Source organism: Teleopsis dalmanni, chromosome 1 (assembly GCF_002237135.1).
Source record: "Teleopsis dalmanni isolate 2A chromosome 1, ASM223713v2, whole genome shotgun sequence".
In the NCBI taxonomy this organism is placed as follows: Eukaryota; Metazoa; Arthropoda; class Insecta; order Diptera; family Diopsidae; genus Teleopsis; species Teleopsis dalmanni.
This window is the reverse complement of record NC_051846.1, coordinates 47,603,308-47,629,862: the sequence shown is the minus strand read 5'-3', so window position 1 is coordinate 47,629,862 and position 26,555 is coordinate 47,603,308.

The following is a 26,555-nucleotide window of genomic DNA, read 5'->3' as shown; positions in this document are numbered from 1 at the left end:
AAATTAAAATTTCGTGTAGATTTTATTGTGTAAATAAATTTAACATTAATTATATAAGCAATAACACAAAAACGTCAAGAAATCTATACTCATAGATAAACGTACTCATATGATTATATAAACGTCTAATTAAATAATCAATGCAAAATAGTATTTCAACGGCAAAATAAACAAATAGTAAATTAAATTTCATTACAAAATTTTTTAAAATTTACTATGCAGATACTAAGCCATGATACTATGCTAAAGATACATTTAGCAAGATATAAATACATACATAAACATCAATGTATCTATAACAATATAGACATGTGTATCTAATTATATGCAATAATTTTATGCAAATGTCTACTATGTCACATAATTAGTAAACGAGGATGTATTTGTCTCTCTGCCTCCAAATCTGTTTGTAAGTTTATATGTTTTCTCGGCTTATCTTGTCAGTTCAATCTCATTTGTTGTTACTGTTGCCATTGCTGTTACTAATGTTGCTGACGTTGTTGCTGCTGCTATTGTTGCTGTTGCTTTAGTTGTTGGTGTTGTTGCTTTGCGCTATTTAATTAGTATTCTGTGGCAAGAAATCCGATATTGTTTATGGCTTTTAGCTTGCACTGACAGTGATTGACAGCGAATAGTACGAGTACTACAAATACGACTACGGATACGACCACGTCTATGAAATCTTGTATGATTTTCAACATTTTCTATTTAATTTGTGAGAAATATTTTATAATACAGCTAGTATTCAAGTATGTTGAATTTATGAAAATTTTACATTAAATGAGTTGCATTAACTACCTTAGAATACCATTTTTTAGTCTACAACTGTTACTTGAATAATTTTTAACAACAAAATTGTATTGTTTTTAAATAGTTTTGTAAAGCTTTGGAAATATCGATTTTAAGAATAATATCATTTAATATAGTAATATCATTTAATCATACATAGCACATATTTTTATTAAATTTATTAGAAATGAAATGTATTGCATATTTTTTAAATGGGAAAGGGTATATAGTATCAACAATATACAGCTAACAACAATAAATAACAATATACGTTTGTTTATTGATTAAAATTTTCAATTACCCAATAATTTCGAATATTATCAATTAGTTATTAACAGCAAACTTTGAAGATATTTTTTGAATACAATTTTTTTACATAATTATTAGACTTCAAACAGCTAATCTTTTACTCTAAGCCGGTCTTGAAGCGCAGATTTTTCTTTCCCAGACACTCAACCCAACATTGTACTTGTTACTGAGAAGCGGATTTCTGTTAATTTGTTGTTTACTTTTCACTAATAAACTTAATTGCTGTGATTAGATTACAACAAACGTATAAACCACAACTATACACTTTAGGTTGTACAGAATGGGATTAAGGGATATACCCTACTTAACTATATAAACTATTACTAAATCTTATTATAATTATATTGGTGGTATCACTCCCTTTAACAAAATCATAACACTTCACTGTTAATGCAATTGATTGTTTTAATTTTTATTGTTAGATATCTGTACTGTTTTTCTAGATACAGTGTTTTATAATTACTTTTACTTACTGTTAATAGCTGATCTATTTTGAACAGATTACTAAGACTTTTTATAGTTATATTAATTTAAATTATTTTTGCTAACTATGTGTGCCTTATTTTCGGAAGCCTAATACAAAAAGTTATGCTTATTTTTCTTATTTTTTTACTTATTTTTTTAAAATCAAAGAAACCAAGAAACTATTTCTAAAAGAGAAGGGAGATATGTAATAAATTAAAACAAAAAAATTAATTTTTACCTTCTGAGCTATCTGATCATAAAAATATCTTTTTTGTTAAACTTGATTTATCACAATTATTTTATCAAGCATTAAAACTGATATTCAGTTCGTCCATTTTATAACTATTCAAGGCACTTATCTTCCTTAACGAATGCTAGCAGTAATTTAATATGGGTTAGCTATTACAAAGGTAATCTTTCATATAAATAGTTCTAATTATTTTTTAAATCTCGAACAATTAAACAAACCTCAATAACACACTCAAACCAAACAAAAAATAAATAAAAAATAATTACCAAATTAATTAATTCATTTTAGTTTATAAACTTATTAGCAATTAAAACAAAAAAAGTTACACAAAAAAACTCAATTATCTACCTACATACATTTTCATAGGGAAAAGTCACTTAATATTAGATTAAAATCAAACAATTAATGTAATGCCCGTAATGCCTTAAATGCCTTCGAATGAAGTAAACATGTTGCCACAAAATTGCACTTAAATGATATATCACATATAATTATCAGCAATACAGTGTCTGTCTATTTGCTTGCGGGTGTGTGTTTGTGCAATTGTTCACTGCACTTCTACTACACTTCAATGTAAATCGCTAGATGCAAGAGCTAGTATTTGCTCTAACAATATTAAATTTTATAAAAATGGACTACGCTCTTACCATAGTGCACTTATGTTCATATTTTTATCTATAAAACAATGTAACAACTTGCCAACAACTATAAATACAACGCCAACAATACAACAACAGCAGCAATAAGCTCTATGAACATTGAATACTTCAGTAATTACACAAATCCATAAAGAAAGGCATTAAAGAAATTAACTATGAGAGAGACAGTAGCGGAATTGTATTGAAAATGACAGTATAACGTTTAGAGAAATATTTGATTAAATCAATTTTAATTAACCATTTTTTACACAAAATAAAAAATGTTTTGATCAATAATTTTTTATTCAAAAATTAGTATCAAACACAATAGATAATAATAAAATAATAATAAAATTTAGGAATTCTCAAATTAATTTGTTTTGATTTTTCGACAAAGTAGAAAAGATATCGCAACTAAATCATTAACTTCAAAGAGGAGTTAACATGATATTGTAAAGGAACAAGTTACCGATATAATTTTGTTTGTCCGTAGATTATCCGTAAAATTGGATATCCTTTGCCTAACATTTTCACGATGTATGATCGTTATTAATATTGTTATTGTAAAGAGCATGTGATCACGTAAATACTCAAAAATATTTTAGAATAAGTTAAGAATTGGTTGAAATTCCTATGTTGAAATACTTCTACTTGACACACAAAATCTCTAATTTATAATGAGTTTAAAATATGTAATTAGTTTGAAAGCACATTTTGTATAAATTATATCGGTTCACTTGGACCAATTGTCAACCACACTATAAAAGCACAACATTTATATGTTATACTTGTAAATGTATATATACATATTTACTGCTAAAAATTATATTAAATTCCACCCTTCTGACAGAGTCATGGTCAAGTTTCTTACAGTTAAATTCCGATATAAAAACCAATTCTATTTCAAAATAAAAGCAGTCTAACAGTTATAGGGGAACCCTATATTATATTTAATGATATATTTCAGAAAAGAGAATCTTAATATGGACGCCTTTTGACATCATGTCTGGAAGTGGCAGAATAATTGGGTAAAACTTTGTTCTTCTGCAGCTACGACAGTAATTACTATACATAATATACATATGAATATATATATAAAAAGATTAAAGTATGCTAATCCTTCAAGAAAAACAATACACTAAATCAGGAAACCACTTTATCACTATATAAACCAGTCAATACCTTTAACGCCTACGCTAGTGATATTGGACAGACATTTCTAAAACTGAGATGTTAGAGTGGATATATAGCGTCATACTGGGCAGTCACTCTAATCTGATTAGCAACGGGTAAAACTTTTCTGTGTATTTGCTTACCTGTAGCTACGACAATAATCATTGCAGGGAAACCGTAATCGACGTTAGTTTGATTATTAGATATGCAAATGTTTAATAATAAGTTATTTAATTATATTTTCAAGCCAGCATTTTTTAACTTTGAGGCATGTATATACAGAATCAAAAGACATATATATTTAGTTTCTAAACTAATCAATTTATATATGTAATGTCCAGAAGTGCGGTTAATTTCATTGCAATAATTTTAAATTCGAACTATTCATCTAATGTAAATTTCCATTGAATAATTCGAACTATTCAAAATGAAGAACGAATTATTCGTTATTCGAACCAATCATTTACTTCGTTATTGGTTGATATGCGAATATTCGAAAAGTCGACATTAAATGCGCGTAAAATTAAAATTCACTACTGTATGATTTTATGGCCTGGGCACACGTTTGACACTCACTATCCATGTAGGTACTTACTAAAAAGTGAAATTAACTAAATAAATGAAAATTGAACTGAACCTTGTATATATATGACAAGTCGCATATAAAGAGACAGGCTATGAATGACATAGCTACTCTTACGATACGTGTGTAGAGGCAATGAATGCATGCACTCTACTCTATGAATTAACAATCATAACAATAATTACAATATTTTTAAATGTGCGACCGCGCCCATTTTATGTATTTGACTAATACAGGAGTAAAAACAATTATTAACAACAACAATGACTATAACTAGAAATTATATATATTAAACTATTTTTCATGTTAGATTAACTAAAATAAAGTTAAAATATTTATGTATGAGTACATATGAGTACATATGAGTAAATATGAGTAATTGAATTGACTATATGCCTATATGCCTCTTCCATTCCCTACTTATTCCTTTCTACTCGCCTTCGTCTCTTCTTCAATTATTTAAGGCAATCGCCCCTAATGACATTTTTCCATTAACGCTGCAATGCCTTACATTTAAGTGTTTACATTTGATGTTGTTATTGTTATTATGATTATAGTATTTAGTTATTGTAATTTAACATTTGGTCAACAAAATGTGGCAAATGAGCATTTAATTTAATTGAATATGTGTGTGACCATATGTGTGTATATGTGAGTACTTATGCGTGTATGTGAGGGCATGAGTTTATACATAACAACAACAACAACAAAAAATAATAGTACATGGAAATAAAAAAAAATAATATCTATTATGTCACAAATATAAAATATGTTGTCTGTCTGTCGTGTCGAACTGTCCAATTGTCTGTGCATGTGCCGCCTATCTGTTGGCCTGTCATTCTTTCTATTCATTTGCTCTTTTAAGCTACTCTGTGCCTGTCAACATTTTTGCCTTTTTCATTTGGAGTTTTTTCCAAATACTTTTTTTAATTATTTTTATCAGCTGTATCTGCTAATAGCGTTTTTAAGTTGAACCCGTATCTGTATCTCACAATCACTTAATTGCAGTATTGAATCTGATTAAAAGCGATTAAATGGCGATACGCGCTCAAACTTGTTCATTTGTTTGTTTTTACATGATTTTCTGTTAATTTCTGTTATTTTAATTATAATTCGAGTTATTATATTAAACGGAAATTAGGCTTAATTTCAACTGAACACAAAAACAGAATTATAAAAAAGTTAAAAAAATTTTTATAGGCAATTTATTTTAAATACTTTATTAATTTTTAGTGATTTTTTTAATAGATAAACATTTTAGTTAATTTTAGTTTTTTTTTAATTTATTGTAAAATAGTTCGTTGTCACATGAATATTTTTTACTTATATGCACTTTGAGTAATCGATTTATCAGATTTATTTATGTGTAATTTGAATTACGTTATTATATACCTCCTACTTTGCTACAAAGTTATTAATAACATAATTTTGTACGTAATTTTGTAGAAAATCAACGCTTTTCAAGGTACAGTATAATTTAAACTTGAATATATATTTATATATATATACTGTACCAGGAAAAATGTTGAGTTTCTGTTTTTTCCCTGAAAAAAAAATTCTGTCAACTAATATACATTAATATACCTATCAGTTGGTATACCTATACAATATATACCTATAACTACTGCATTTGTTCCTTTATTTTTATTTATTGAATGGAAGACATTTTCTACTAAAATTACTTTCAATTGGTTTTATTAACTACTATCCTAGAACACCCTTGTTCCCCGATTTTTTTTTTAATGGTAGTCAAACGTCTGCTAAAAATAATTGCTGTAAATTGGGTTATAATAAGTACTACACCAAAATATATTTTTTTTTTGGAAATAAACAAATACCAAAAAGAAAACAATAGGTAACTCATCGCACATTAGGTTTTTTTTTTTCATTTTAATAAAGAGATATTGATTAAAATTGCATATCAATTAGTAACCGATAAGGCTTGTCCACATTGACACATTATTCAAGTTTGATATGTTGTAACAAAAAAAAAATGGTTTTTCATATAGATTTGGTTAATATGGACTATATTCTGTACTTTCCTCACTGTAGTTATTTACTCTAATTCACTATATCCTTATATTCAGTTTGTGCCATGTAATTATACTTACCTATATATACAATTATATCGGTATATCGTTTAAACAAATTTTGCTTAAACTTTAATTAAAATTCGTTCTTTTTTTTTATTACAGATCTCTAGCATTTCATGACCGTCTTTACTCTCGATTAGAGTCATGATGAGAAGGTAAGGAATAATCTAAGTTACAATTATGTATAATAATGGTTTAAGGCTAAAATATATAATATATAGACAGATTTAGTTAAATAATGCTGAAATAAGATCAAATATTACATATAATGTATTATAAAAGTAATTGTGTTACCACATCCAATTGATATTAAAATATATTTCAACGATTTCCATATCATTTAAGGCAAATATACACATATTAGTATATAGAAATTAAAGCAAAACTATTAGTTGCAGATGCAAAGTGCCAGCAGTAAATATATATATATATTGCAGATATATTTCTGTAGAATGACTCTATACAAGCATACAATACAAGCTCAATGTTAAATATATAGAAGGAAAATAAAATATATATATAAAAAAATAAATGATGTGAAATATGAAAAATTGTAATTCTTATATAAATTATTGAAATAATTGAATACTAAAAGTAATTAATAATCCAATATTAAATACTTCGATTCTAATTTTACTTATTTGACCAATTAACAAAACAATTATAATAAGCAAGTGTTAATACATACAATAAATTATTATAGTTAGATTAATATTGATTATAACATATTCAAAAACCTATGCAAGTTCTATATTGTAGCACTTTTAAACAAAACCAAGTAGTATTATGATATATATAAAGCATAGGTATCTTTAATAAATTGTGGTTTTATTCCAATTAGTTTAATATGCTCTGATCCAATGCGTAGGTGTCTTGAACTCTGCTTGTTCGGCTCAAGAAGTATTTAGATATTCGTATATATCTGTATTTGTTTATTAGTTTTATTTTAATTGAATATTTCTAATCTCTTGACATACTTAAGGACACTTCGAAACGTCAGCGAAATTTATATAGAATACTATATAATAACAAAATAAAAATAAAAACTTTTATTTTATTTCTTCACTTCAAGTTTTTATTAAATTTAAATAATCAAAAACGTGAACTAGCAACTACTTCAAACAATGGTCTTTCCCTAATCAATTTGTTCATATACCTATATATATGTTTAGAAGTTTGGAACATTAGTTGGAATGTATTATGTCGACTAATCAAAATTTTAACCTCATAATTTTTATGAAATATAATTTAAAATTATAATTAATATATTAGTAATAATAAAAAAAATTTGAAAACATTTATATAATTTAATACTCTCAAAAATGTAGGAAAATATTACAGTTTATATAAATATATTATGTACTTTATATCCAACATCCTGACTACATTAAAATTTTCTAGCCTTAATGACTTAATAATGAATATCTATGCCAACTTAACAGAGTGTTTCTAACCACTTAATTGCATTAAGTCAGCTTTTATGAAGTAAGACTTTAATCTCTTACTCCAATACGGTCCAAAACGAGATGAATAAGAGCAAATCCATTACGAAATCCGAAAACTAATCTTAATACAATTCACCAGTACTGAGTCGGCAATTGTTCTTCTTGTTGCACTTATGACAGCTGTCAGATTACAAAAGTAACATTCCGCAGACAAATGTCGAAAAGCATTTACAATCACAAGTAAGTACAACACAAGCTCTTGATTGTATCCATCGCATCAATGCTGTGAAGAGATTATGCACCAATGTTGAAATTTTAGTTTCATATAGGAAACTTCAAGTTCTGCAATGAAGTTGCCAGCAGACCAATCAGTTGAAATTAATTATATGAAGTCACAAATGAACAGACGAACTGAATATTCGATATGATAGGATACATACGAGTACTCGTACTCACACGATGAAGTGAATATGAAAGTGTAAAACTCCTTTCTGATTTGGTTCTGGTAATTGTTCAATGCAAATAAGGCTTATGTCAATCTTTATTAATAATTACACTTATCAAATTTTGATTTAATATGGGTAACACAATTTGCATATTACATTGAATAATAATATTTCGTTAATTATTTTGTTACTCGCATTGAAACGGACAAGATATGTAGCTTAAGAAAATGTAAAGTGATTAATTTAAACCGAATATTATTGCTAATTTTTATAACTAATACCAATATTTTATTTATTAAAAATATTTATTTTTATTAATAATATGAAAAAGGAGGTTTATTCGTAAAATATGTGCTAATAAACGAAATATGAAAATATTTAATCTTAGAATAGTGCCCTGTGCATATCAAAGCGTAAAGGACATACCAAGTAAAGCGCCCACAATAGTTAAGCTAATGTATCTTCGGTTAATCTCAAGCGAATTATGTGAGAGCTTAGTTTTTGCGACGCAATCAGTGAGTGCTTTCAGAGAACAAGAAGCGTTTCTTATTTATTTGTTTTTTGGTGTTTTTTTTAATCACTCCTAACATTTCCTTCAATGACACTCCAATTTCATATAAACAAATTACCTATAGCCACAGTTAATACCCTTATGTATATTTGAACTGCAATCAATACTACTTGAGGGATTTTATTAATACTTTTTTGATGACAGTATAAAGAATCCTAAAGGTTTCACCTAAATCAGCTAATTTCTAATACTCAAGGTATACTTAAATTAGCATTCAATTCATTTCTTTCACACTTTCATAATTTTCGATACGAATTATTATAATTATTTTCCTAAATTATAAAATTTTAAAACCAAACTTTTCCGATATGAATTTTGTTGAAAATCTTTTCTAACCAAGGTATTAAAGATATTACATTATATGTATATATATATATATATATATTCATTTCATATCTGTATGTTATAAGTCTTTTAACCACCAGGGTCATTATTATTTGTCGACAAAAAAGAAAAAAATCTAAATAAAATATGCATTTTGTACGGTCTTCGCCTAGCTTTTATCACATGAAAAGTTAATGACACAAATACAAAAAGCGAGATTAGCTTAGCTTTTAATAAGTCAATAGACTCTTTAATCAATAAATTTCCAAAGAAGGCAATATAGCAATATAGCATTAATAATAAAATTTAAATTTATGACATTACTTTAACACACCTTTTTAAAAATTTATAAAAAAAAAAAGTAACACAAAAAAAAAATTGTATCTTTTTTCTTTGTACTAAAAGCAAGAAAATCACTTGACAGCGACAAGATTTATTGACCATCTTCTAAAAAATATTTACTAAGAAAAAAAAAAATATAACGAAAAAAAAAATGAGAATAATACAACAAAATCGATTTTAAAAAAAATAAGATACATTATGCCATACAAGCGCATAACAAAGTTCAAAGCACATTTTATATATCAACAGTTCGTTATAATAATTCTTTTAATTATGGATACTGTCATAATAAAACTTTCTAACACATAATCCACAAGCTCCAATACACAATATACAATAAATTCGATATCCGAAGTACAAAGTCAAGTTGAAATGCAGATTTAAGCAGTGGCGGATTTATGGCTGAGTTGTTAGACACAGTCAAAAAAAAAAAAATTAGTGTGTGCATTCGTAATAATAAAAATTTTGAATTTTGTAAACGTAGGCAGTTCATGTGACGTATGAAATTAATAACTTTTTTATTATTAAAAAATTTTGTATAAAGCATGTAGCAGCACGTAGTATCAGATACTTTAAGTGGAACCGCGTACCACTTTAATAGGCGCAACAATGTAGGCAACGGATTTTCTGATAGAGTGAAAAACTTTTCATTTCTGAGTATATATTTGTTAATATTTTTTTTTATTTTTTCTTTTTGTTATTTGTTGTAATCTTTGTGTTATTATTTTTATATCTGTTTTTTTTATCTTTTTTGTGGAAAATTTCACTCATCGTTTTTACGTGGCGGCACCAATAAATCATAATCAATCGTGTAGGAGCCAGTATAAAGGCACTAAAGCATTGAAGCACTGAGTTATACGTAACGCCCAGTAAAATTAATAAATTACTATTAAACAGAAGAAAAAAAACATTGGTTAATCATAACAACAACCACTAAAATTATAAAAATATAAAATACAATATTTTTAATAAATTTATATAAAATATATTATAAATCTTTAAATTGCATTTAAACATGCAGTTTGGTACGAGCTTAGTGGAAAATATATTACTTGCTATTAATAATCGGTAATAAAAATAAAAAAATCCATATATATAAAAAGGCGTGTTAATGACACTGCCAAGCAGCTCATAATGAGTAGCAGTGTTGGCAAATTATTATGATAATTTCCTTAATAACTTCACTTTTATATGCAATTTTTCAAATACTTATGCGCTGTGTACATATCCTACAGATACAAATGAAATATTATTGAAGCATAACTGCTGCTGTACTCATTTAAGTAATGACTTTTCTTTCTTCGTTCCCTCGTATTTCCCAACTATTTGCTTATATTTGCTTTATTTAGTAATTATTTTATAACATAAATTGCAGTCATTTTGTATTTAACACCACAAATCATAACTACAATATGCACTTAGGTGCAGCGGGGAGTGCAGCGGTAAGTCAGGTTGTTTTATACAATTTTTATGGCCTGACACGCGCATTGCAGTTTAAACAATTTTTTTTTTATATTTTTGTTTAATTTTATTTAATTTTTTTTCTTTAATTTTTGTTATTTTTGTTCCTTAATTAAATACATTAGCTTATCTGCATTTGAACCGCAGCTAGCAGACGTTTAGGAAGCAAACTATTAGTTAATTGCATTTTTATACGTAATCGAAATTTAATCACAATTTTTCCATTTTATTGAACACTTAACTGCAATGCTCTGTCGTTGTCGCTCATGTGTCAAGAGGTTCCGTATTTTATTATTTTTTCAATTTTTTTTTTTCTATTTTTATATACATCATAAATTTATTTTATTAACAAGTGTTGATAATATTTCTATAAAAATATTGTATTAAATTTTTTTTTTGTAATTATACAATGACTTCACCGGTCAAATTTTATAGGAATTGCAACAGAAAGTACTCAATAGAAAAAGTACAAGAGACTCAGAGAGATTTACGATCGGTTTCTTTGGTTTTTAGAATAAAATTTTGATAGCTGCTATTAGTGTAAATATGTTTAATTTTAATTTATTACTAGTAAATTCATATGTATAAAATATATATTGATTAATGTTTTTTGATTTACGAAAAAGAATATTCATGATGTATATTAAGTATATTAATTAATTAGTTTTAAATATTATAACTAATTAATATTCATAAAACTAAAATTAAAATCTTCTAAAATTTGATCAAAATTTATTTATTTAAGGTGTAAATAATTTAGATATGAATTTTGCAAAACATTTCAGCTATTCAAGATGTATAAAAATATCAATTTTTATAAATGTATATTGGAATCATATTTTAAGGTTAGGGGAATAATTATTATTTATTTAAAAAGAAAATATAAATAAATAAAATACGCATTTTATTTGGTTTTCGCTTATTTTTCTTTTTTTGATAAGTTAAATATTAGAATAAAAATACGAATCATATATATTAATCATATTATTTGATTAAGAGAGTGGTTTCTCGAAACAATAGAGAACTGCAACAACAAAATTTTATTATTTATTTAATTGAATAGAATATTTACAAAGCACCTGCTTCGAGTACTGCCAATTACCTGTTATCAGTAACCTTTTGAATAATTTATTATATTTAATTATTCGAAAATAATTTTTTGAAAATAGTCGAGCACTGCCAAATTTAATAAATATACTAAGAGAAATAAAAGGAATCCCTTTTAAACTAATGTTTAATAGCAGAAACAATTGGCAAGGACACTATTACCCTATAATAAGGCTCTACAAAGAAAGCGAAGGAACAGTACCCAAGATACGTGCAAGTGTGAAGAAAAACTTTATTTCTGAATTCGAGTTTTTAAGTGCTCCAAAAAACATGAGCTTACTTAATAACAAACAATAAGTTAGGTTAGGTTGGAGTGGGGCTTTGTATACAAGAAAGCCCACTTGAATGGGCCGTTATGGTACCACAGAAACAGAGTTGGTTCTTACATAGACAAGAAAGCCAGAATACGATCAACGTCGAAAAAGCCAACGACTCCCCTATTAGGTAAAGGTAAAACAACCTGGCAACTCTATGAATTTGGCCAAGTTCCTAAAATTACACTGATACATGAGATGGACCACAGTTTCCTCCTCATTCTCAGAGCTACAGTTGCAACAAAACTCATTATGGGTTAGGCCCAGTTTTATAGCATTTCTCTCTATTATATAGTAGTTAATAAGCACCGATACCGCAGTGTTCAGCAGGTTCCATCTCAGTTGAAGTAGCTGACTGGCACGTTTTTTCTCCAAATTAGACCAGATCAACCTAGAGATCTGACAGCAGAATTCGTTAAACCAGTATGGCTTGGCTACGCACAGATATATTCGTTTAATTGCCAGTTGCAGGTGAAACGCCAATACATGAGAAGTAAATGTCAGGGAGAACAGTACCTGCGTTGGTAAGCTCGTCTGCCTTGCAATTTTCCGAGACATCCTTATATCCAGAAACCCATATGAGTAATTACAGCTCTGATTAATACAGCTCTATCTGCACCTTTGAGACAAGTTTTTTTTAGATACCACAGGAAAAGAATTTATATCAATTATAATAATGAAACAATAATAATTTTATTATGCATATATTCAAACTAACATAGAAATTCTGCTTAAATCATATTCCCATAGAATTGCTTGAATTATATTTAGATAATATTGATGTATTATTTCATAATTGTTGAGTGACTTCTTTATTCGCTCACCCAATTTCACTTAGTTTTTCTTCTTAGCACGCGTTTACATATTTTTCCTAATGGTAGAAGAGTGTAGTCTTAAACTCTTCAAAGATAAGCGGATCTGAATCTAATGTAACAGAAGCACGAATTCCAATAGTACATTTCTTTGCACTGTCGTCGGAGAATTTTAACACATAGCTTTTAGAATTTAGACCAATATACCCAACTATTGTTTTTCCGGGTAGTTCATCTGAAAACCTTCCCAGTTCTTTAGACGACGGCATGGGTACACCTTCTTCAGTAATTGGTAAATCAACGAACGGTGCAAGTAATGGATTGTTGCGCATACTTGCAAATGGATCTGTAATTTTTCTAGAAAACGTAAGCAGCAGAGTATCAGTATCTGTATACAGAAGTTTTACGTCATTGCCAAACACATCGCACAAAGCAAACCAAAAGTCATATAGACGCAATTTGGCATACTCAAGAATTGAAAAACCCAACTGAATAGGCTTGTTCAAAGTAACTAATTTTTTTTTCACTGATCCAAAAATATAGCTTTTATCCAGTATCGTAAAGTGTTCCCATTTTTCTGCTCGTGCATTTATCTTTCCATTGGCTTTTGGTTCTTGTTCGTAGGTGCCAACTTTTAAGTGTTTGTAGTGAAAGACATTTTCATAAGTCTTGGTGTAGAGTGCATTGTTAGCAAGTTCTCTAGCATCTTTAATTGTAAGGTCCTGTGCTGCATTTATTGCATTTATATTTTTGTGAATAAAATCTGTAAATATATGGGTATTTTTCCACATTTGAATACTGTACCATCTTTTAATAACTAGTCCTTTCTCTACATACAAACAAAGTAATTTGTCTAAGACTAAATACTTTTCTTTAGTTAAAAAAGTTGTACATAGTCTATTTCTGAAAGGATGTGGAGTAAGTGGATAATAAAAATGTGCATTTACATCATATAAGTCCTCAGGATATTCTAAATCAACTAAACATAACCAAGTTTCATTTTTTGGTTTTTCTAATAACGCAAAATACCATTTTGGATGAGATGCCTCTTCTTCGCAAATTTCAAGCGTATCAATATAGATTGTTGGTAACTCTTGTGTCATACACCAAGAATTTAAAGAATTGAGGTTTAACATTTTTATGCAGCCAACATCATCCTTACCCAATTCAGTAACACATAAAGCAACTTGCGAAACGCATTCTCTAATATTATCTTTTATACATAGGTAGTCATTAATACTTCCGGGAATACTGCAATTGTGAACTTTGCGCATTGCTAAATACCAAGAAACTGAGAAAATATTGTAAAACTGCGCTATATCTACTCCAAATTCCTTGTAAAATGTATTACGGTAATTGTCGAAGTAAAGCATTAGTATAACTACATCAACTGTGCAGTACTTTTGTACGTGTTCGCCAACTGTTCTTAGTCCCATTTGTTCGCAATGGGTTTTTAAAGCATCCAAACTCACTACTTTGCCAGTTAATAGATTGTCTTGTTGTGTTGCATATTTAAGAAAAGGTGCAAATAGTTGCTCCCTTCTTTGCAACCGTTCGTATGCAAATTCACCCTTTGCACTATTGAATAACTGAAAATAAAAGGATAATTCTTTTTCGTATTGACGCCATTTATGTGCTGGTACTTGTTTGCCAAAATGCTCAATACTTCCAGTTACAAAATGGAGTGAATCTCTAATTTTGAATCGCAGGAACTTTCCTTTTTTACCACAGGAAATATTGTATAGTAATTCTGTGCTTCTACCAACTATATTCAAGTGGTATCTTTTAGCTAAGTAACGAACTACAAAACATGTGCTATATTTATTTAAATTATGGAAAAACATCACAGGCTCATACCATACAATGTGAACGTATCTGCACCTCTTACACACAAATTCGTATTCAGGTGTTGTGACAGTTTGCTCCTCAAGTTCACCAATCACTTTGCGTAATTGCAAGCACCATTCTTCGTTCAAGCACCAAACGCATTGAGTAAATCGTACAACTTCTTTACGACCATTATCTCGCCATCCAAAGTATTTTCCAATTTCCTCTTCTACACGATTGAATAAATGCTCGAATAAATACTCATCCGCCACTTCTATTTCTTTATGCTCATTAATCAACTGTTCAATAATGTTTATTTTCATACCTGTACTTACGATAAGACTATAACAACAAGCTATATGTCTATCTGCTGGAGGGCAAATTGCTTTTAAATCACAATACAATGTGAGTAAAACATATTGATTATCTTTGTTTATGGGATATTGATATTTGCCAAGTTTTATATCTGGACTTTCGCACCCAACAGAAGTCTTGTGCATTTTCTTACATTTACTACAATATTCTTCGCAATTCCCTCTTTTACCCAGAAATCTAGCTAGGTTTGTTATCAACAGCATTCTTTGTTCATTCCAATACAATATGACTTGAAAAGCTGGATTTCCCCTCTCAAGTTCCACCACTATATTCCCTCTTCTATTGTACACCAAGCAACTAATATCATACAAATCAGCACACAGATTATGTACATTTTCCAAAGTTGGCACAACATGTTCAATATCCTCTAAATCGAAACGATCCCTAAATGTTTTGAATTGTCGACCCGACCTGCCATAACGCGGCAAAGACTGCCCTGTGTGAATCCTATAACTATAATACAGCAAGACCACAAACCTAATACAGTCATTACTCATGTATTCGGAAATTTGTATGTCTGCCGAACCACTACTTCCACTCCTACGATTATATGGATTCCGTTGTTTAATATTTCTAATGTTATACTTAACACCTGCTGCGTTGTCCGCTGATTTGTTGCATTGTTCTTGGAACTTGAGCCAATTTAACTTTATGCATCTAATTGCTTTAAAGTGAAATCCGCTTTCAATTGCGTTTCTCTCACGAATGGCTTTGATTTGCAATTTGCACTCTAGCCATATACTATTCCATTGACTGCTTTTTATTTGCTCTGCGTCTAATGTTAATATAGACATAACCTCTTGTGTGTTCACCTTTTCGTTCGTAGCTGTTCGCCACTCAAATAAATACACAAGCGACACTCTTATACTTGAATGAAGTTTCACTAATTCTCGGCACTTTTCTTCCGCCTCTACTAAATTTACAACTTCTAAGCTCGCCATTACGCTATATACTAACACTGTTTCTCTCAAGTACACAACACACTTAAACTGATAACAGACTTACGTATCACAACGCGATACAATTAAGAAGAATCCTATCTTCCTCATTTAAAGAAAAGGGTTGCCATATGTCAGAAAAGCCCAAATCTTTTGGTTCTAATTTTTGAGCTAATTTTTTTAAAAGTTTTGTATAAATTAGCAAGTTGATAACTGTCATTGTTCGTACTTTGTTTCAAAAAAAAGGGGTAAGTCCCGAAAAGTCAACTTTAATGGGACTCATTCAGAAATGCATGTTTTTGCCATGCTTACGTGCATTACTTTATAATTACTTGTGTTGTACTGAGGTATACACTTTTGATTAAAAATGAAAATTATAAAAAAAATGTAAAATAAGCGTAAAAAAATATATTATCTTTGCAAAACTAAAGTAAAGATATTAGAAAAGCTTGATAAGGGCGTACAAGGAATTTATTTAACTTTAAAGTACAGTGTGACAAAATATGCTATCACTTACATTAAATCCAAAACCGAAACTATAATTGTTGCTGTTTCTGATATATGGTATATGAAAATGTAACCAAAAAATCTTTGCTTGAAGCCGAAAATTTTCTGATGGAAAAATATCTGCTAAAATAGTTTTTAAATGAGCCTGAAAAAGTATACATTTAATGGACCAATATTAAAAACGAAGGTAAAATTAATTTTTGCTGTAGTATAGCTTGATAAAGGCGTATCAGTGTTCAAAGCAAAAGATGAATGCTTTCCGAAGTAAGAACAACCGTCATGATACCGTTTTAAAAATTTGACTAAACCGAAAAAACAAACAAACATTAAAAAAAAATAAAAAAGTACAGAAATTAAAATCGAATCATCCGAAAAACCAAGTGGTCCTAATATGTTATGTGAGCCTCTGCTGTAGTATGTTTTTTTTCTTTGGTATAATTCAACTTATTACATGACACAAAAGCAGTTGTTATATATATTTTATGTAATAAGTTATAAACAGCAAATAAATGAATATATTCAAAATTAAGTGAATGCTTGCGCACAAAAGAAAGTGGTTCAATTGTAAGTAGTTTGTACAAAATGACATAAACACGAAGAAGTAAATATAAAATTATGTGCTATATAGCAAAGTTATTTTCAAAAATCTTTAACATATATATTTATATAAACATATATTAAATATGTAAAATTTGTCAATTTCGAAGCATGATTAGGGGCAGATGGCGGATAACAGAGGCAAATGTACTATGTTATTTGACAAAGATTGTTCAGATAAAAATAAGGCAATTTTATTAAACGCTACTAAAGAAATACTCTGCTTATATATATACAGTATGATTGTGTGTTTATTTCATAAACAAATATATCTATCATATTCCCTTCTATTGTTAGTTTTCGACTTTTTTTTCGACTTTTGTTATAGTATAACAATAATTTTGAAGTACTTTTTAACAAAATTACCAAATTACTCAGTTGTAGAGTACACTTAAGAAAATTTTGCAAAAATTCGTCACAAATTTAAAAATAAACTTAAGTACATTTCATCATAAAGTAACTCGTTGATTGACCAATGATTTTGGTTGGTGCCGTCAAGCAAAGCTATAAGAGCTACGAATAAAAATTTAATGAGATAAGAAATGATTGCAGTAGCAACAATAAAATATTTATTGAAAAATATTACAATATATTTCTATTATGTAGGCAATTTACTTTGTTACTTTTGTATATAAAATTTTAAATATCTTTAAAATCTTCGGGGAACTTTTAAGATATGAATTTGTCATAAAACAGGAAACAAATTTAAATTGTATTAATTTCAAAATTTATAAATATTTAAAGCAAATAAACTTTAAAAAAAAGTATTTATAATCTTTTTCTTATAAATTTTTTAATGGGAGCGTATAATATATTTCTTAAGTAAAACAATTTGAACTTAGATTAGATACCTTCCAATTAAATTAATATATTTTTTTTTTTTGAATTAAAATTACACAAAATTATTTAATTGATTCATATAAAACTATCTCAATCTGCGACAGCAGCAAATATTAATATTAAATAAATATAACACAATTTTAATTAAACCAAAATTTCAAAAGTTTTGTTTAAAACTCTGCTCAAGAAACTGTGTCAAAACGTTCTAGACAGATACAAAGTTCAAAAAACCTTCCACTTTCCTGTGCGGTTTACATTTCATGAAATATAATTAATACCGTTGCCAACACATAACGTTCCTAATTAAAAGCAGAAAAAATATATGTTATATTGTTAACAGACACTGTAGCAGTCATTTCATAAGTCAAGACAATTATGGCGTCTGTTATCCTTTAACGTTATCCACATTGCATACTAAAACTTATACGAATATGTACCCACCCCTGAGGTAACCTACATACGGCAAAAATAAATGTGGTGCAAAGTTGACGCCCGCCTACAAACATGAAAAACCTCACATGACAACAGACAAAGAACGATGTACGAAGTCATGAAAATATGTGAATATGTGTATGAACATCCAGACACACACACATATGTGAACACACTCGTAAGTCAAGCCAAGCAACAAACACTTGATGTCTGCTGTTAGCAACATCCCTGCTACCTACAATTTGTGCTATTTATACTAAAAAGAAAAAATACACAAGATTTTTGGTTGGAAAAAAGTCAAAAGTACAGAAAAGAATATGTGCTGCTCATAAGAGTATTTGTATTTATATGTGTGTCTCTTTTTGTTTTTTTCGTTAAATTCTTTTATTGTTACTTATTATTATCCTGTATAAGACAAAAAAAAATTGGGGGTTGGTTTAATGCTCTGTTACAGTCAGTCTCTGTTACTATAAGAATGTAAAAATGTACAATAATATTACAGAGTGTGAATGACTCTGTGTAGTTGTAGGGCAAATAATAATTATTTTTAATAAATTTTATAAAAAGATTCTTTAAACAGTAATGAACAACAACAAAAATTTATTTTTAATTATTTTAATTAATTAAATAGCTCATTCGAGTATTGCCAAATATGTCTTGGAAATAATTCTTGTATTTAATTATTCGTTAAATTTTTATTTTTTTTTTGAGACTGCAAGTACCAGGAATCGAACTTGTGCCCTATCAAATTCGGAGCTCAGAGTCAGCGCTCTTTAACCAACTGACCCAAAGACGTACTTGACTTTTATGTTCGTACATTTTTTTGGAATTTTGTTACTTTGCTGTGATAGTTTTATTAACAAATTCACTTGCTGTAAAATAATTGAATTAATTAATTATATTTTTATTTTTTTTAATTGTTAAATTTCTCCACAGGTATTGCCAAAAATTGTATATTAAAGCCAATTTATATATATATTGTTTTTTTTTTAAATTATAAAAGTTGGTTAGAATAAAAACTATATAATTAAATTAGCATTAAAATTTGAAAATTTTTGAAAAAAACTATTATTTTCGGTGTCTGTTTGTAAGCAGACACCGAAAGCACTTTTTAATAATAATTTTAAACTTGACTTTAGAATTTTCCAAAATTTCTTTTTAAATTGTTTTTATTTTTCAACAGTAGAAAAAGTTAAACAGTTTTTCTTGCATGTCCTCAAAATATGTACCAGTTTTTTTTCTGCTTAAAGTAGTTAAGGGACTCCTCTACCTTTTTGCCACGCAATCAGGCAACGCATTTCCTCTTCCTCTTCCTTTCCACTTTCTTTGCGCCAACATTGTGCGTGGCTTATTTATATATTTTTCAGCCTTCCATGTTGCGTGTCTATTAAGCATTTACGTTATTCATATATATTTTTTTTTTTAACTTCCTTGTTTTGTTTTTAGGGGAAATGTCTAATAAAAATGATTTATGCCTAATTCCTCTGGAATTAGTTGGCTTGTTGGATTTAATACCTTTTATTTCACATGAAATAAAAATTACAAAAAAATCAATATATTTTTCTCTTAACACTATGTATTTACGTATACAATAAAAAAAACTCATTTAAATCAGAAAAAAATTCATTTAATCAAGTTTAGTTTGGAATAGTAAAATATGCCCAAGTGAAAGCTAATCAAATAATAGCAAAATTACATATTCCGCACTATCTGTAATTATATTTATAGAAAATTTGTTGTTATTAACATAAAATTATATTTGATAATTTGTTTAATTAATTACAACAAAACTAGAATCTACGATAGCGGCAAACTGAAACGAGCTGAAGTACAAAATTTGAAGTGCTCGCACATTGTATTATGTCCAGAGTCACGTAACCCCAGCTATTGCTTTCCTTTTTTACTTCACTTTGAATATTGAAAAGTTGTTAATTTATTGTTAATTATTAATACAAAAATTTTTCATTATTTATTTATAATTAACTATACTCTAGGTGCATGGCTGCCTATTATGGAAAACAAATGATTTTATGGGAAAATTTATAAGACTTTGGCATCTGAATTTTGAATTTTTTTAAACATCAATATGCATCAAGATATCGTTTATAAACCTAGGTTTATAAACTAGGACCATATTAAACAGAAAGTCTTATGACAAATGATCACAACAAGTTTTCGTTATCTTTGGGCATGACCCCAAGACAAGTTACATTTTTAACTTATAAATGTTGTAATTTTTACTTTTTCTATTCAATTCGCTAGCTATTTTAATACGAGTTTTGGGACTAAATTTAAAAGATATTTATTTATGTATGTGTGGATATAGTTGCATATCCATTTAAAAATATACATATTTACTACGAATAATTGCAAGTTCTTATCACGTGACGAGGCATTTAAAGTCTCGTATCCGTGAGCAAATTGAAATCGAAATTCTCTCTTTCTCTGATTCTCAACTCCTTAATTTATATCAAAAACAGCAACAATTTTACATTTGATTGACCACTCTCAGTATAATATGGCTCTTCCGTAACGCGTAAAAACATTTAGTGCTAGTACTTTTAGGTGTAATATATACGATGGTTCCCAAGAAAATTCCGATAATATACTCTTGTATATTATCTGAAATGTGTTTTAGGGTGTATTCTATATACCACCTTTAAAAGAATACGAATTCAAGAATTTTATGTATGGTAATGACATTACCCTAAGGAGGATATAATAGCCAATGTTTCGGTATTTTATATAGAGATTAGTTGATAGGGATCTCAAGTATATTGACTCAGCGACTCAAAAACAATTCCATTTAAATTTTTTTTTTGAAGGGTGGTGATTTTGAAAATTCACCCTAAATAAATACTGTATCCTTTATCATATAGAGAATACGAGATATAATTCTCACATACATCGACTTAGAGATTTAGTCGAACTTACGATTTAGAATTTCTTTTTTGTAGAACAGTAATCTTAAAAATTAACCCTTAGTAAAAGCTGTATATATATATAAAAGTTTTATATATAGTATAAATATTAAATCGCTTCAATGCTATAGGAGAAAATTCGATAAAGAAAAACCAATTTTTAATATAGTGACTATAAATATTGAATGTATGATATTATAATCTAAGTTTGGCTTCTTTATAGAGAAACTAAATTTTATAGTGAAGCTTTCATGGCATAAATAACATACTGATCGATTTTGAGGCTTCAGAAACCATTTCATAAAATTACAATTATTTATGTATATGGACTAAGAATTTTCTATACTATGACACGAGACTTATTACAAATACAAAGAGATTATAGTAGTGAGAAAATTTCAAATTCTAAGATTTAAGTTTTAGTCAAGTGAACTTTCCGATAGTGCTAATAGTGAATTTAATATCATAAATATTTAGAATGTTTAGCGCTTTCGCTAACTAAACTAGTATGACTATATTTAAAGTTGGCGACCCCTATTCTAATAAACTTATTTAAATTTTGACTAAAACATTTTGTTTTTTAAATGAAATAATTTTATTAAAGCACCAATGAGTTGACCAATAAAAAAAAATTTTTAAAAAAAACTAACTTTCTAATTTCTTTTATTTTCAATATTGTGTACTGTTTGCATATTGTCCATAAAATTAAAAAAATATTTTCTCTGTAAAGTATCTGATACACGTTTATATGCATATTTTTTCGAATACCCTACACATATCCAAACATACTTTAAATTGTCTATTGCTACTTTTCTATTTACAATTATTATTCTCTATTACAAAAGTCTGGCCCTTATTGCTGGACATTTGTCGAATTAATTGCGATAGTGTAAACAGAACACATTAATATGTACTATATATGTTCTATTAAATTGGTTATGTCAATATTTCAATACTTCAACTTTGATAAGTTGTAAACTTTAGTATATTTAATACTAACAAATAATTTAAATATTTTAAGGCCCTAACAAATTGGTCTCTAAATAAATTATTGCGATTTATTGGACCTTAATTACAAATACAGAAAAAAAATTATCCGCTCTAAAAAGGTTATATAAAAACCTTGACTGTTGTTAGTCACTTAGTAAGTTCAACCCAACCTTTTGATTTTTTTTATTTTTTTTAAGAATAAAGGTTGCATATTAGAATTTTAATAATACACTGCAAATGTACGAGTACTCGTACGTACAACTGTACTAAATGTATATGAAAATGGCAAATCGCAGGAGAGGAAAAAAATTGATTAATTATACAAATTGCTTTAAAAAAATATTACAACTATTAAGTGATGCATATAATTATCAACAAAATGTTGAGTTAATTAGATGTTTTAATGACAAGAGAATGTGTGGCAAATTGCAGTGCTGCACCCACTTCTGAGTTAGGTTGGTTTTACTAAACTTACTACACCAAAAGAAAAATTTTCATTGAAAAAAAAAAATTTGTTTTTTAAAGAACTTTGATTGTTGAAATAGAAACTTCAACAAAATGCAATTAAACATTTTCTTAAAGGTTAGACAATTTTATTTCGTATATAAAAAATTATGAGGTTATCATTGAAATTAACCGAAGATACGTTAATCTTAAAGTGATGGGTTATTAAAAACTCATATAACTTTATAATAACTATTATTAAGACCTTCAATTCTGCATACTTGTGGAGAAGAGTAATAATTCTAGCAATGATGGTGTGGTAATCATTAAAATAATCCATTTCTAAGTGTTATGATCACTTTTAATTCATGCGTTAAGCAATTAATTTTATGTATAGATAAATAGATAATCAATTTTTTATAGTGTTGTTAAAATTTAAAAGTTTCAGTATCGTTAATTATTGATTTATTGAAGTGTTTTATTACTTCTTTTAGTAACAATACAATATAACTGCCCATAGTGATTAGCTTTATATACATATGTATCATACTACAGCTATACTATATTTTTTAAATTACTCGTATTCATATTCAAACATGGAATTTTGACAAAAATTAATTTTTAAAGGGCGTATTTGTAAAAATTAGACAAAAACCTTTTATGTTTATATCTGCTAAAAAAATATTTTTTATAGTAAAAAATATACACATCAAAATTTTGTTAATACCTATTTTATTTTAAACATTTAGATGAATATAGTATATATTATATAAAACAGTTTTAATGTACAAAAGACATCAAAAATAATCATAAAATTTATTCCAACCACCTTCAAAGACAATTCAGAGTGTATTATGAATATATTCTAATCATTATATTGTGTAACATTAAATAATAAAATAATGAAATGATAAATGAAAGAGATTAAATTCAGTTTTAATAAAATAATACTAGTTTTATATCACTGCTCTTATAGAAATTTAATAGAAAATCTCCCACTGTTTTTAGCTACCCGCTGACTAATTGTTGCTAAGTCGAAAGCAAAATTAAATAATTTTTGTTTAATTTTTATTTGTTGTTATTTATATTATTCTATTTGTATGTTTTTTTTTTGTGCAATAATAATTTGGCAAAAATTGTCTTCAGTGTATCAAAGAATGACGTCAAATAATAGCAAAAACAATTAAATTGGCTATTATGACAAAGAGAGATAACGCACACATTTACGTAGAAATTCGTTCGTCAATTCAGTTGTGCATGTGGCAAATGCAAGTACAGTGACAAAACGTTAATTGTACCTTAAAAAAATTAAGTAAAAATTAAGTTTTTTAAAAATACTTCAACCATAATAAGAAAAAATAATTTCCATAAAGATGATTGGTACAAAAATGTTATTACATGTTATATGACTTTTATCAACATTGAGCTATTGAAAGTAGTTACTCAATAGAAACTGAAAAATAATATAGTGGTACAGTATAAAAAAGATAACAAACATCGCTTTAAAGAAGTAGATTAGAAGTAGTAATTCCGAACGATTAGACACAATAACAACTACAAGCTATTAGAGCCTTTCAGAATATTCCATATTTTTTTTTAAAATATTATTTTATAGAATCAATAAAAACAAATCTCACGAAACCTTTGAATTTTTCAAAATCATTTCAAATAACCACTATAACAGCCTTTAGTCATAACTGTGGCACAGAATCAGTCAGCAAAGTATGTTACATAAATATGAACTTTCAGAATTTGCATCCATTTACCGTAACGCGCCTATTGCGTATACATCTACTCTGCGGTATTATTCAGTGCTAACCTCACCTTTCAAAATTTCTCATACCAAAAAGACTACTTTGCATTTGGTAACAACGGATGCTACCAAAATAAAGTATTGCTCTGACTGTGTAATCCAGTCACATAGGATATCTATTAACTCCTTCCGAAATATTTAGCTACCTCGGTTTCAAAGCACCTTTCAAAACTTTTTCAGCTCAAGTAACATATTTGCCTTAATCTTGACGCCATCTTTACGTTGGTAAGCAAACGAAGTCATTACAAGTTGGGTTGTTTAGTTCTTATAAGCATTCGAATGCATTGATTTTTAGACAAAGATTCAAAAATATTGCTCATTGTTATCAAAAAAGATGAGTTCGTAAAATATTCATGTTTTTGTAAGAATAATAGTTTACTGTATTTTTTTCTTTAAAAATCGTTTCTCTTTTCAAACTTGGAACTTCACTTTAAGCAGTTTTTTCAATATTTGTAGCAGTTTTGGTTTTCAAAATGTTGTACAGATTTTCGTGTAGCACTGTGGTGTGTATGTCTTTTAATTTAATCCATAAAAGAATAAAGCATTTTTGCCACAACTTCCATTTTATCCGATCATATCCATAGCTATGGTGCTGCTATGCAGAACCATTGACTTCTGAAACAGATACACTTTTTTCAGAAATATTTTTGCCGCAAGCTTGATTTCTTTCCGATCACCTCCAAAGATATGATTCTGCTATGTTAAAGCATCCACTTCTGCTGTGAATATACTTTTCTTTCGCCATCTTAGTATTTTGTAAAACTTTCAGCTTCACTCTAATAAGGTGTGGTTCAAAAGGTAAAAAATTTATTTAAATTAATACCTAAAAGGACTAAGAATTCTCTCTTATAGATCTTTATACCGATTATACCATATTTATACCAATGTCAGTACTACTTAGTGCTACTTAGATTTAAATGAAAGCGATTTTCAACAATGGCACGGAGAACAATGTGTAAATTTTCTTCACAATAATCAGGAGATAGAGTTGGGATCCTTATCTTATCTTAGTGATTGCACAAAAAGGACTATTTAATACACCGATAGTACGCTATATATTTTAATTCTATTACAAACAAAATCAAAACGCAAATGTGTCCATACGTATGAAACCATGAAATCAGCTCTGATTGGATGTTATATGGACATAAGGTGAACACCAGTTTGAAAGTTATAACACTTTGAACTCGATTCTAATTCAATTTAGCTACTAACAGAAACTTACAGATGGATTTAATTCATCGCAGTTACTTCAATTATTCTAGAGATCGATGACTTTCATTTTATACAGCAGCCGATAAATCTTCAAGGACTGACATGACTAATTTCTTAATTAACAAATAATCGAATTGAGAATTAATTGCTGTTTTTATTTAATTTATTTCTTTAATAAAAAAAATATAGTAAAAAAATCTTTAAATCGAAAGTAAAATTAGTTTTATAGATTTTTTTATTATTTTTTTATTGAAACATGTTTTTTTTTATTGTTGAATGCTTTATTGTCTTAATTTTATTAATTAAATATTTTTAATTTATAAATTTGTTGCTTTATTGTCGTTACTCGTAAATGATTTCTTAAGCCCCTTTCCGTAATAAAATTCGCTTGCAACCAACCTACACTGAAATTTGGAAGAAGCGATGTGATCATCATTAAAAACTAAATAAAATCATTAAATTAAATTTTTATACATAAAAAAGTTAATAAAATTTGTTTAACAAAAGCAACAAAGAAAACAAAAAACAACAACA